At 38.2% G+C, this 8,473-nt stretch overlaps 30 non-coding genes across 30 annotated transcripts; all 30 read left to right on the plus strand.

The window, feature by feature from the left end:
* Positions 1 to 65: 65 nt before the first annotated feature.
* LOC131642789 (5S ribosomal RNA) lies at positions 66 to 184 on the plus strand. Its single transcript, XR_009296013.1, has one exon. It is a non-coding gene; the product is annotated as a 5S ribosomal RNA (ribosomal RNA).
* Positions 185 to 344: 160 nt separating this feature from the next.
* On the plus strand, positions 345 to 463 carry LOC131642817 (5S ribosomal RNA). Its single transcript, XR_009296042.1, has one exon. It is a non-coding gene; the product is annotated as a 5S ribosomal RNA (ribosomal RNA).
* A 160-nt stretch (positions 464 to 623) lies between these two features.
* On the plus strand, positions 624 to 742 carry LOC131642790 (5S ribosomal RNA). Its single transcript, XR_009296014.1, has one exon. It is a non-coding gene; the product is annotated as a 5S ribosomal RNA (ribosomal RNA).
* Positions 743 to 902: 160 nt separating this feature from the next.
* On the plus strand, positions 903 to 1,021 carry LOC131642791 (5S ribosomal RNA). The gene has a single exon (XR_009296015.1). It is a non-coding gene; the product is annotated as a 5S ribosomal RNA (ribosomal RNA).
* Positions 1,022 to 1,181: 160 nt separating this feature from the next.
* Positions 1,182 to 1,300, plus strand: LOC131642819 (5S ribosomal RNA). Its single transcript, XR_009296043.1, has one exon. It is a non-coding gene; the product is annotated as a 5S ribosomal RNA (ribosomal RNA).
* A 160-nt stretch (positions 1,301 to 1,460) lies between these two features.
* Positions 1,461 to 1,579, plus strand: LOC131642792 (5S ribosomal RNA). Its single transcript, XR_009296016.1, has one exon. It is a non-coding gene; the product is annotated as a 5S ribosomal RNA (ribosomal RNA).
* Positions 1,580 to 1,739: 160 nt separating this feature from the next.
* On the plus strand, positions 1,740 to 1,858 carry LOC131642820 (5S ribosomal RNA). The gene has a single exon (XR_009296044.1). It is a non-coding gene; the product is annotated as a 5S ribosomal RNA (ribosomal RNA).
* Positions 1,859 to 2,018: 160 nt separating this feature from the next.
* LOC131642793 (5S ribosomal RNA) lies at positions 2,019 to 2,137 on the plus strand. The gene has a single exon (XR_009296017.1). It is a non-coding gene; the product is annotated as a 5S ribosomal RNA (ribosomal RNA).
* A 160-nt stretch (positions 2,138 to 2,297) lies between these two features.
* Positions 2,298 to 2,416, plus strand: LOC131642794 (5S ribosomal RNA). Its single transcript, XR_009296018.1, has one exon. It is a non-coding gene; the product is annotated as a 5S ribosomal RNA (ribosomal RNA).
* Positions 2,417 to 2,576: 160 nt separating this feature from the next.
* LOC131642822 (5S ribosomal RNA) lies at positions 2,577 to 2,695 on the plus strand. The gene has a single exon (XR_009296046.1). It is a non-coding gene; the product is annotated as a 5S ribosomal RNA (ribosomal RNA).
* A 160-nt stretch (positions 2,696 to 2,855) lies between these two features.
* On the plus strand, positions 2,856 to 2,974 carry LOC131642795 (5S ribosomal RNA). The gene has a single exon (XR_009296019.1). It is a non-coding gene; the product is annotated as a 5S ribosomal RNA (ribosomal RNA).
* A 160-nt stretch (positions 2,975 to 3,134) lies between these two features.
* Positions 3,135 to 3,253, plus strand: LOC131642823 (5S ribosomal RNA). The gene has a single exon (XR_009296047.1). It is a non-coding gene; the product is annotated as a 5S ribosomal RNA (ribosomal RNA).
* Positions 3,254 to 3,413: 160 nt separating this feature from the next.
* On the plus strand, positions 3,414 to 3,532 carry LOC131642796 (5S ribosomal RNA). The gene has a single exon (XR_009296020.1). It is a non-coding gene; the product is annotated as a 5S ribosomal RNA (ribosomal RNA).
* Positions 3,533 to 3,692: 160 nt separating this feature from the next.
* Positions 3,693 to 3,811, plus strand: LOC131642797 (5S ribosomal RNA). Its single transcript, XR_009296021.1, has one exon. It is a non-coding gene; the product is annotated as a 5S ribosomal RNA (ribosomal RNA).
* Positions 3,812 to 3,971: 160 nt separating this feature from the next.
* On the plus strand, positions 3,972 to 4,090 carry LOC131642824 (5S ribosomal RNA). Its single transcript, XR_009296048.1, has one exon. It is a non-coding gene; the product is annotated as a 5S ribosomal RNA (ribosomal RNA).
* A 160-nt stretch (positions 4,091 to 4,250) lies between these two features.
* LOC131642799 (5S ribosomal RNA) lies at positions 4,251 to 4,369 on the plus strand. The gene has a single exon (XR_009296023.1). It is a non-coding gene; the product is annotated as a 5S ribosomal RNA (ribosomal RNA).
* Positions 4,370 to 4,529: 160 nt separating this feature from the next.
* LOC131642825 (5S ribosomal RNA) lies at positions 4,530 to 4,648 on the plus strand. The gene has a single exon (XR_009296049.1). It is a non-coding gene; the product is annotated as a 5S ribosomal RNA (ribosomal RNA).
* Positions 4,649 to 4,808: 160 nt separating this feature from the next.
* On the plus strand, positions 4,809 to 4,927 carry LOC131642800 (5S ribosomal RNA). The gene has a single exon (XR_009296024.1). It is a non-coding gene; the product is annotated as a 5S ribosomal RNA (ribosomal RNA).
* A 160-nt stretch (positions 4,928 to 5,087) lies between these two features.
* LOC131642801 (5S ribosomal RNA) lies at positions 5,088 to 5,206 on the plus strand. The gene has a single exon (XR_009296025.1). It is a non-coding gene; the product is annotated as a 5S ribosomal RNA (ribosomal RNA).
* A 160-nt stretch (positions 5,207 to 5,366) lies between these two features.
* On the plus strand, positions 5,367 to 5,485 carry LOC131642826 (5S ribosomal RNA). Its single transcript, XR_009296050.1, has one exon. It is a non-coding gene; the product is annotated as a 5S ribosomal RNA (ribosomal RNA).
* Positions 5,486 to 5,645: 160 nt separating this feature from the next.
* On the plus strand, positions 5,646 to 5,764 carry LOC131642802 (5S ribosomal RNA). The gene has a single exon (XR_009296026.1). It is a non-coding gene; the product is annotated as a 5S ribosomal RNA (ribosomal RNA).
* A 160-nt stretch (positions 5,765 to 5,924) lies between these two features.
* LOC131642803 (5S ribosomal RNA) lies at positions 5,925 to 6,043 on the plus strand. Its single transcript, XR_009296028.1, has one exon. It is a non-coding gene; the product is annotated as a 5S ribosomal RNA (ribosomal RNA).
* Positions 6,044 to 6,203: 160 nt separating this feature from the next.
* Positions 6,204 to 6,322, plus strand: LOC131642775 (5S ribosomal RNA). Its single transcript, XR_009296000.1, has one exon. It is a non-coding gene; the product is annotated as a 5S ribosomal RNA (ribosomal RNA).
* A 160-nt stretch (positions 6,323 to 6,482) lies between these two features.
* Positions 6,483 to 6,601, plus strand: LOC131642804 (5S ribosomal RNA). Its single transcript, XR_009296029.1, has one exon. It is a non-coding gene; the product is annotated as a 5S ribosomal RNA (ribosomal RNA).
* A 160-nt stretch (positions 6,602 to 6,761) lies between these two features.
* LOC131642805 (5S ribosomal RNA) lies at positions 6,762 to 6,880 on the plus strand. The gene has a single exon (XR_009296030.1). It is a non-coding gene; the product is annotated as a 5S ribosomal RNA (ribosomal RNA).
* A 160-nt stretch (positions 6,881 to 7,040) lies between these two features.
* Positions 7,041 to 7,159, plus strand: LOC131642772 (5S ribosomal RNA). The gene has a single exon (XR_009295997.1). It is a non-coding gene; the product is annotated as a 5S ribosomal RNA (ribosomal RNA).
* Positions 7,160 to 7,319: 160 nt separating this feature from the next.
* LOC131642773 (5S ribosomal RNA) lies at positions 7,320 to 7,438 on the plus strand. Its single transcript, XR_009295998.1, has one exon. It is a non-coding gene; the product is annotated as a 5S ribosomal RNA (ribosomal RNA).
* A 160-nt stretch (positions 7,439 to 7,598) lies between these two features.
* LOC131642806 (5S ribosomal RNA) lies at positions 7,599 to 7,717 on the plus strand. Its single transcript, XR_009296031.1, has one exon. It is a non-coding gene; the product is annotated as a 5S ribosomal RNA (ribosomal RNA).
* A 160-nt stretch (positions 7,718 to 7,877) lies between these two features.
* On the plus strand, positions 7,878 to 7,996 carry LOC131642807 (5S ribosomal RNA). Its single transcript, XR_009296032.1, has one exon. It is a non-coding gene; the product is annotated as a 5S ribosomal RNA (ribosomal RNA).
* A 160-nt stretch (positions 7,997 to 8,156) lies between these two features.
* Positions 8,157 to 8,275, plus strand: LOC131642774 (5S ribosomal RNA). Its single transcript, XR_009295999.1, has one exon. It is a non-coding gene; the product is annotated as a 5S ribosomal RNA (ribosomal RNA).
* Positions 8,276 to 8,473: the final 198 nt, after the last annotated feature.

The raw sequence follows: 8,473 nt of genomic DNA on the forward strand, positions 1-8,473 counted from the left end.
ATATGCATTTATCCGCTAAGAAGTGGAAGAAATCAAATATATACAATTAAAGCGCAAAGGGTAACAGGTGCGATCATACCAGCACTAATGCACCGGATCCCATCAGAACTCCGCAGTTAAGCGTGCTTGGGCGAGAGTAGTACTAGGATGGGTGACCTCCTGGGAAGTCCTTGTGTTGCACCTCTTTTTTGTGTATTTTTAAATGTAGTTTTTTATTTTTGTTGATGGGCGTAAAAGAATCGGAGAAAGTAAAAGAAAACAAATATTTTAGAGTTAATTATATGCATTTATCCGCTAAGAAGTGGAAGAAATCAAATATATACAATTAAAGCGCAAAGGGTAACAGGTGCGATCATACCAGCACTAATGCACCGGATCCCATCAGAATTCCGCAGTTAAGCGTGCTTGGGCGAGAGTAGTACTAGGATGGGTGACCTCCTGGGAAGTCCTTGTGTTGCACCTCTTTTTTGTGTATTTTTAAATGTAGTTTTTTATTTTTGTTGATGGGCGTAAAAGAATCGGAGAAAGTAAAAGAAAACAAATATTTTAGAGTTAATTATATGCATTTATCCGCTAAGAAGTGGAAGAAATCAAATATATACAATTAAAGCGCAAAGGGTAACAGGTGCGATCATACCAGCACTAATGCACCGGATCCCATCAGAACTCCGCAGTTAAGCGTGCTTGGGCGAGAGTAGTACTAGGATGGGTGACCTCCTGGGAAGTCCTTGTGTTGCACCTCTTTTTTGTGTATTTTTAAATGTAGTTTTTTATTTTTGTTGATGGGCGTAAAAGAATCGGAGAAAGTAAAAGAAAACAAATATTTTAGAGTTAATTATATGCATTTATCCGCTAAGAAGTGGAAGAAATCAAATATATACAATTAAAGCGCAAAGGGTAACAGGTGCGATCATACCAGCACTAATGCACCGGATCCCATCAGAACTCCGCAGTTAAGCGTGCTTGGGCGAGAGTAGTACTAGGATGGGTGACCTCCTGGGAAGTCCTTGTGTTGCACCTCTTTTTTGTGTATTTTTAAATGTAGTTTTTTATTTTTGTTGATGGGCGTAAAAGAATCGGAGAAAGTAAAAGAAAACAAATATTTTAGAGTTAATTATATGCATTTATCCGCTAAGAAGTGGAAGAAATCAAATATATACAATTAAAGCGCAAAGGGTAACAGGTGCGATCATACCAGCACTAATGCACCGGATCCCATCAGAATTCCGCAGTTAAGCGTGCTTGGGCGAGAGTAGTACTAGGATGGGTGACCTCCTGGGAAGTCCTTGTGTTGCACCTCTTTTTTGTGTATTTTTAAATGTAGTTTTTTATTTTTGTTGATGGGCGTAAAAGAATCGGAGAAAGTAAAAGAAAACAAATATTTTAGAGTTAATTATATGCATTTATCCGCTAAGAAGTGGAAGAAATCAAATATATACAATTAAAGCGCAAAGGGTAACAGGTGCGATCATACCAGCACTAATGCACCGGATCCCATCAGAACTCCGCAGTTAAGCGTGCTTGGGCGAGAGTAGTACTAGGATGGGTGACCTCCTGGGAAGTCCTTGTGTTGCACCTCTTTTTTGTGTATTTTTAAATGTAGTTTTTTATTTTTGTTGATGGGCGTAAAAGAATCGGAGAAAGTAAAAGAAAACAAATATTTTAGAGTTAATTATATGCATTTATCCGCTAAGAAGTGGAAGAAATCAAATATATACAATTAAAGCGCAAAGGGTAACAGGTGCGATCATACCAGCACTAATGCACCGGATCCCATCAGAATTCCGCAGTTAAGCGTGCTTGGGCGAGAGTAGTACTAGGATGGGTGACCTCCTGGGAAGTCCTTGTGTTGCACCTCTTTTTTGTGTATTTTTAAATGTAGTTTTTTATTTTTGTTGATGGGCGTAAAAGAATCGGAGAAAGTAAAAGAAAACAAATATTTTAGAGTTAATTATATGCATTTATCCGCTAAGAAGTGGAAGAAATCAAATATATACAATTAAAGCGCAAAGGGTAACAGGTGCGATCATACCAGCACTAATGCACCGGATCCCATCAGAACTCCGCAGTTAAGCGTGCTTGGGCGAGAGTAGTACTAGGATGGGTGACCTCCTGGGAAGTCCTTGTGTTGCACCTCTTTTTTGTGTATTTTTAAATGTAGTTTTTTATTTTTGTTGATGGGCGTAAAAGAATCGGAGAAAGTAAAAGAAAACAAATATTTTAGAGTTAATTATATGCATTTATCCGCTAAGAAGTGGAAGAAATCAAATATATACAATTAAAGCGCAAAGGGTAACAGGTGCGATCATACCAGCACTAATGCACCGGATCCCATCAGAACTCCGCAGTTAAGCGTGCTTGGGCGAGAGTAGTACTAGGATGGGTGACCTCCTGGGAAGTCCTTGTGTTGCACCTCTTTTTTGTGTATTTTTAAATGTAGTTTTTTATTTTTGTTGATGGGCGTAAAAGAATCGGAGAAAGTAAAAGAAAACAAATATTTTAGAGTTAATTATATGCATTTATCCGCTAAGAAGTGGAAGAAATCAAATATATACAATTAAAGCGCAAAGGGTAACAGGTGCGATCATACCAGCACTAATGCACCGGATCCCATCAGAATTCCGCAGTTAAGCGTGCTTGGGCGAGAGTAGTACTAGGATGGGTGACCTCCTGGGAAGTCCTTGTGTTGCACCTCTTTTTTGTGTATTTTTAAATGTAGTTTTTTATTTTTGTTGATGGGCGTAAAAGAATCGGAGAAAGTAAAAGAAAACAAATATTTTAGAGTTAATTATATGCATTTATCCGCTAAGAAGTGGAAGAAATCAAATATATACAATTAAAGCGCAAAGGGTAACAGGTGCGATCATACCAGCACTAATGCACCGGATCCCATCAGAACTCCGCAGTTAAGCGTGCTTGGGCGAGAGTAGTACTAGGATGGGTGACCTCCTGGGAAGTCCTTGTGTTGCACCTCTTTTTTGTGTATTTTTAAATGTAGTTTTTTATTTTTGTTGATGGGCGTAAAAGAATCGGAGAAAGTAAAAGAAAACAAATATTTTAGAGTTAATTATATGCATTTATCCGCTAAGAAGTGGAAGAAATCAAATATATACAATTAAAGCGCAAAGGGTAACAGGTGCGATCATACCAGCACTAATGCACCGGATCCCATCAGAATTCCGCAGTTAAGCGTGCTTGGGCGAGAGTAGTACTAGGATGGGTGACCTCCTGGGAAGTCCTTGTGTTGCACCTCTTTTTTGTGTATTTTTAAATGTAGTTTTTTATTTTTGTTGATGGGCGTAAAAGAATCGGAGAAAGTAAAAGAAAACAAATATTTTAGAGTTAATTATATGCATTTATCCGCTAAGAAGTGGAAGAAATCAAATATATACAATTAAAGCGCAAAGGGTAACAGGTGCGATCATACCAGCACTAATGCACCGGATCCCATCAGAACTCCGCAGTTAAGCGTGCTTGGGCGAGAGTAGTACTAGGATGGGTGACCTCCTGGGAAGTCCTTGTGTTGCACCTCTTTTTTGTGTATTTTTAAATGTAGTTTTTTATTTTTGTTGATGGGCGTAAAAGAATCGGAGAAAGTAAAAGAAAACAAATATTTTAGAGTTAATTATATGCATTTATCCGCTAAGAAGTGGAAGAAATCAAATATATACAATTAAAGCGCAAAGGGTAACAGGTGCGATCATACCAGCACTAATGCACCGGATCCCATCAGAACTCCGCAGTTAAGCGTGCTTGGGCGAGAGTAGTACTAGGATGGGTGACCTCCTGGGAAGTCCTTGTGTTGCACCTCTTTTTTGTGTATTTTTAAATGTAGTTTTTTATTTTTGTTGATGGGCGTAAAAGAATCGGAGAAAGTAAAAGAAAACAAATATTTTAGAGTTAATTATATGCATTTATCCGCTAAGAAGTGGAAGAAATCAAATATATACAATTAAAGCGCAAAGGGTAACAGGTGCGATCATACCAGCACTAATGCACCGGATCCCATCAGAATTCCGCAGTTAAGCGTGCTTGGGCGAGAGTAGTACTAGGATGGGTGACCTCCTGGGAAGTCCTTGTGTTGCACCTCTTTTTTGTGTATTTTTAAATGTAGTTTTTTATTTTTGTTGATGGGCGTAAAAGAATCGGAGAAAGTAAAAGAAAACAAATATTTTAGAGTTAATTATATGCATTTATCCGCTAAGAAGTGGAAGAAATCAAATATATACAATTAAAGCGCAAAGGGTAACAGGTGCGATCATACCAGCACTAATGCACCGGATCCCATCAGAACTCCGCAGTTAAGCGTGCTTGGGCGAGAGTAGTACTAGGATGGGTGACCTCCTGGGAAGTCCTTGTGTTGCACCTCTTTTTTGTGTATTTTTAAATGTAGTTTTTTATTTTTGTTGATGGGCGTAAAAGAATCGGAGAAAGTAAAAGAAAACAAATATTTTAGAGTTAATTATATGCATTTATCCGCTAAGAAGTGGAAGAAATCAAATATATACAATTAAAGCGCAAAGGGTAACAGGTGCGATCATACCAGCACTAATGCACCGGATCCCATCAGAATTCCGCAGTTAAGCGTGCTTGGGCGAGAGTAGTACTAGGATGGGTGACCTCCTGGGAAGTCCTTGTGTTGCACCTCTTTTTTGTGTATTTTTAAATGTAGTTTTTTATTTTTGTTGATGGGCGTAAAAGAATCGGAGAAAGTAAAAGAAAACAAATATTTTAGAGTTAATTATATGCATTTATCCGCTAAGAAGTGGAAGAAATCAAATATATACAATTAAAGCGCAAAGGGTAACAGGTGCGATCATACCAGCACTAATGCACCGGATCCCATCAGAACTCCGCAGTTAAGCGTGCTTGGGCGAGAGTAGTACTAGGATGGGTGACCTCCTGGGAAGTCCTTGTGTTGCACCTCTTTTTTGTGTATTTTTAAATGTAGTTTTTTATTTTTGTTGATGGGCGTAAAAGAATCGGAGAAAGTAAAAGAAAACAAATATTTTAGAGTTAATTATATGCATTTATCCGCTAAGAAGTGGAAGAAATCAAATATATACAATTAAAGCGCAAAGGGTAACAGGTGCGATCATACCAGCACTAATGCACCGGATCCCATCAGAACTCCGCAGTTAAGCGTGCTTGGGCGAGAGTAGTACTAGGATGGGTGACCTCCTGGGAAGTCCTTGTGTTGCACCTCTTTTTTGTGTATTTTTAAATGTAGTTTTTTATTTTTGTTGATGGGCGTAAAAGAATCGGAGAAAGTAAAAGAAAACAAATATTTTAGAGTTAATTATATGCATTTATCCGCTAAGAAGTGGAAGAAATCAAATATATACAATTAAAGCGCAAAGGGTAACAGGTGCGATCATACCAGCACTAATGCACCGGATCCCATCAGAATTCCGCAGTTAAGCGTGCTTGGGCGAGAGTAGTACTAGGATGGGTGACCTCCTGGGAAGTCCTTGTGTTGCACCTCTTTTTTGTGTATTTTTAAATGTAGTTTTTTATTTTTGTTGATGGGCGTAAAAGAATCGGAGAAAGTAAAAGAAAACAAATATTTTAGAGTTAATTATATGCATTTATCCGCTAAGAAGTGGAAGAAATCAAATATATACAATTAAAGCGCAAAGGGTAACAGGTGCGATCATACCAGCACTAATGCACCGGATCCCATCAGAACTCCGCAGTTAAGCGTGCTTGGGCGAGAGTAGTACTAGGATGGGTGACCTCCTGGGAAGTCCTTGTGTTGCACCTCTTTTTTGTGTATTTTTAAATGTAGTTTTTTATTTTTGTTGATGGGCGTAAAAGAATCGGAGAAAGTAAAAGAAAACAAATATTTTAGAGTTAATTATATGCATTTATCCGCTAAGAAGTGGAAGAAATCAAATATATACAATTAAAGCGCAAAGGGTAACAGGTGCGATCATACCAGCACTAATGCACCGGATCCCATCAGAACTCCGCAGTTAAGCGTGCTTGGGCGAGAGTAGTACTAGGATGGGTGACCTCCTGGGAAGTCCTTGTGTTGCACCTCTTTTTTGTGTATTTTTAAATGTAGTTTTTTATTTTTGTTGATGGGCGTAAAAGAATCGGAGAAAGTAAAAGAAAACAAATATTTTAGAGTTAATTATATGCATTTATCCGCTAAGAAGTGGAAGAAATCAAATATATACAATTAAAGCGCAAAGGGTAACAGGTGCGATCATACCAGCACTAATGCACCGGATCCCATCAGAACTCCGCAGTTAAGCGTGGTTGGGCGAGAGTAGTACTAGGATGGGTGACCTCCTGGGAAGTCCTTGTGTTGCACCTCTTTTTTGTGTATTTTTAAATGTAGTTTTTTATTTTTGTTGATGGGCGTAAAAGAATCGGAGAAAGTAAAAGAAAACAAATATTTTAGAGTTAATTATATGCATTTATCCGCTAAGAAGTGGAAGAAATCAAATATATACAATTAAAGCGCAAAGGGTAACAGGTGCGATCATACCAGCACTAATGCACCGGATCCCATCAGAACTCCGCAGTTAAGCGTGCTTGGGCGAGAGTAGTACTAGGATGGGTGACCTCCTGGGAAGTCCTTGTGTTGCACCTCTTTTTTGTGTATTTTTAAATGTAGTTTTTTATTTTTGTTGATGGGCGTAAAAGAATCGGAGAAAGTAAAAGAAAACAAATATTTTAGAGTTAATTATATGCATTTATCCGCTAAGAAGTGGAAGAAATCAAATATATACAATTAAAGCGCAAAGGGTAACAGGTGCGATCATACCAGCACTAATGCACCGGATCCCATCAGAACTCCGCAGTTAAGCGTGCTTGGGCGAGAGTAGTACTAGGATGGGTGACCTCCTGGGAAGTCCTTGTGTTGCACCTCTTTTTTGTGTATTTTTAAATGTAGTTTTTTATTTTTGTTGATGGGCGTAAAAGAATCGGAGAAAGTAAAAGAAAACAAATATTTTAGAGTTAATTATATGCATTTATCCGCTAAGAAGTGGAAGAAATCAAATATATACAATTAAAGCGCAAAGGGTAACAGGTGCGATCATACCAGCACTAATGCACCGGATCCCATCAGAATTCCGCAGTTAAGCGTGCTTGGGCGAGAGTAGTACTAGGATGGGTGACCTCCTGGGAAGTCCTTGTGTTGCACCTCTTTTTTGTGTATTTTTAAATGTAGTTTTTTATTTTTGTTGATGGGCGTAAAAGAATCGGAGAAAGTAAAAGAAAACAAATATTTTAGAGTTAATTATATGCATTTATCCGCTAAGAAGTGGAAGAAATCAAATATATACAATTAAAGCGCAAAGGGTAACAGGTGCGATCATACCAGCACTAATGCACCGGATCCCATCAGAATTCCGCAGTTAAGCGTGCTTGGGCGAGAGTAGTACTAGGATGGGTGACCTCCTGGGAAGTCCTTGTGTTGCACCTCTTTTTTGTGTATTTTTAAATGTAGTTTTTTATTTTTGTTGATGGGCGTAAAAGAATCGGAGAAAGTAAAAGAAAACAAATATTTTAGAGTTAATTATATGCATTTATCCGCTAAGAAGTGGAAGAAATCAAATATATACAATTAAAGCGCAAAGGGTAACAGGTGCGATCATACCAGCACTAATGCACCGGATCCCATCAGAACTCCGCAGTTAAGCGTGCTTGGGCGAGAGTAGTACTAGGATGGGTGACCTCCTGGGAAGTCCTTGTGTTGCACCTCTTTTTTGTGTATTTTTAAATGTAGTTTTTTATTTTTGTTGATGGGCGTAAAAGAATCGGAGAAAGTAAAAGAAAACAAATATTTTAGAGTTAATTATATGCATTTATCCGCTAAGAAGTGGAAGAAATCAAATATATACAATTAAAGCGCAAAGGGTAACAGGTGCGATCATACCAGCACTAATGCACCGGATCCCATCAGAACTCCGCAGTTAAGCGTGCTTGGGCGAGAGTAGTACTAGGATGGGTGACCTCCTGGGAAGTCCTTGTGTTGCACCTCTTTTTTGTGTATTTTTAAATGTAGTTTTTTATTTTTGTTGATGGGCGTAAAAGAATCGGAGAAAGTAAAAGAAAACAAATATTTTAGAGTTAATTATATGCATTTATCCGCTAAGAAGTGGAAGAAATCAAATATATACAATTAAAGCGCAAAGGGTAACAGGTGCGATCATACCAGCACTAATGCACCGGATCCCATCAGAATTCCGCAGTTAAGCGTGCTTGGGCGAGAGTAGTACTAGGATGGGTGACCTCCTGGGAAGTCCTTGTGTTGCACCTCTTTTTTGTGTATTTTTAAATGTAGTTTTTTATTTTTGTTGATGGGCGTAAAAGAATCGGAGAAAGTAAAAGAAAACAAATATTTTAGAGTTAATTATATGCATTTATCCGCTAAGAAGTGGAAGAAATCAAATATATACAATTAAAGCGCAAAGGGTAACAGGTGCGATCATACCAGCACTAATGCACCGGATCCCAT

This window comes from Vicia villosa, unplaced genomic scaffold, assembly GCF_029867415.1.
Source record: "Vicia villosa cultivar HV-30 ecotype Madison, WI unplaced genomic scaffold, Vvil1.0 ctg.005815F_1_1, whole genome shotgun sequence".
Classification (NCBI taxonomy): Eukaryota; Viridiplantae; Streptophyta; class Magnoliopsida; order Fabales; family Fabaceae; genus Vicia; species Vicia villosa.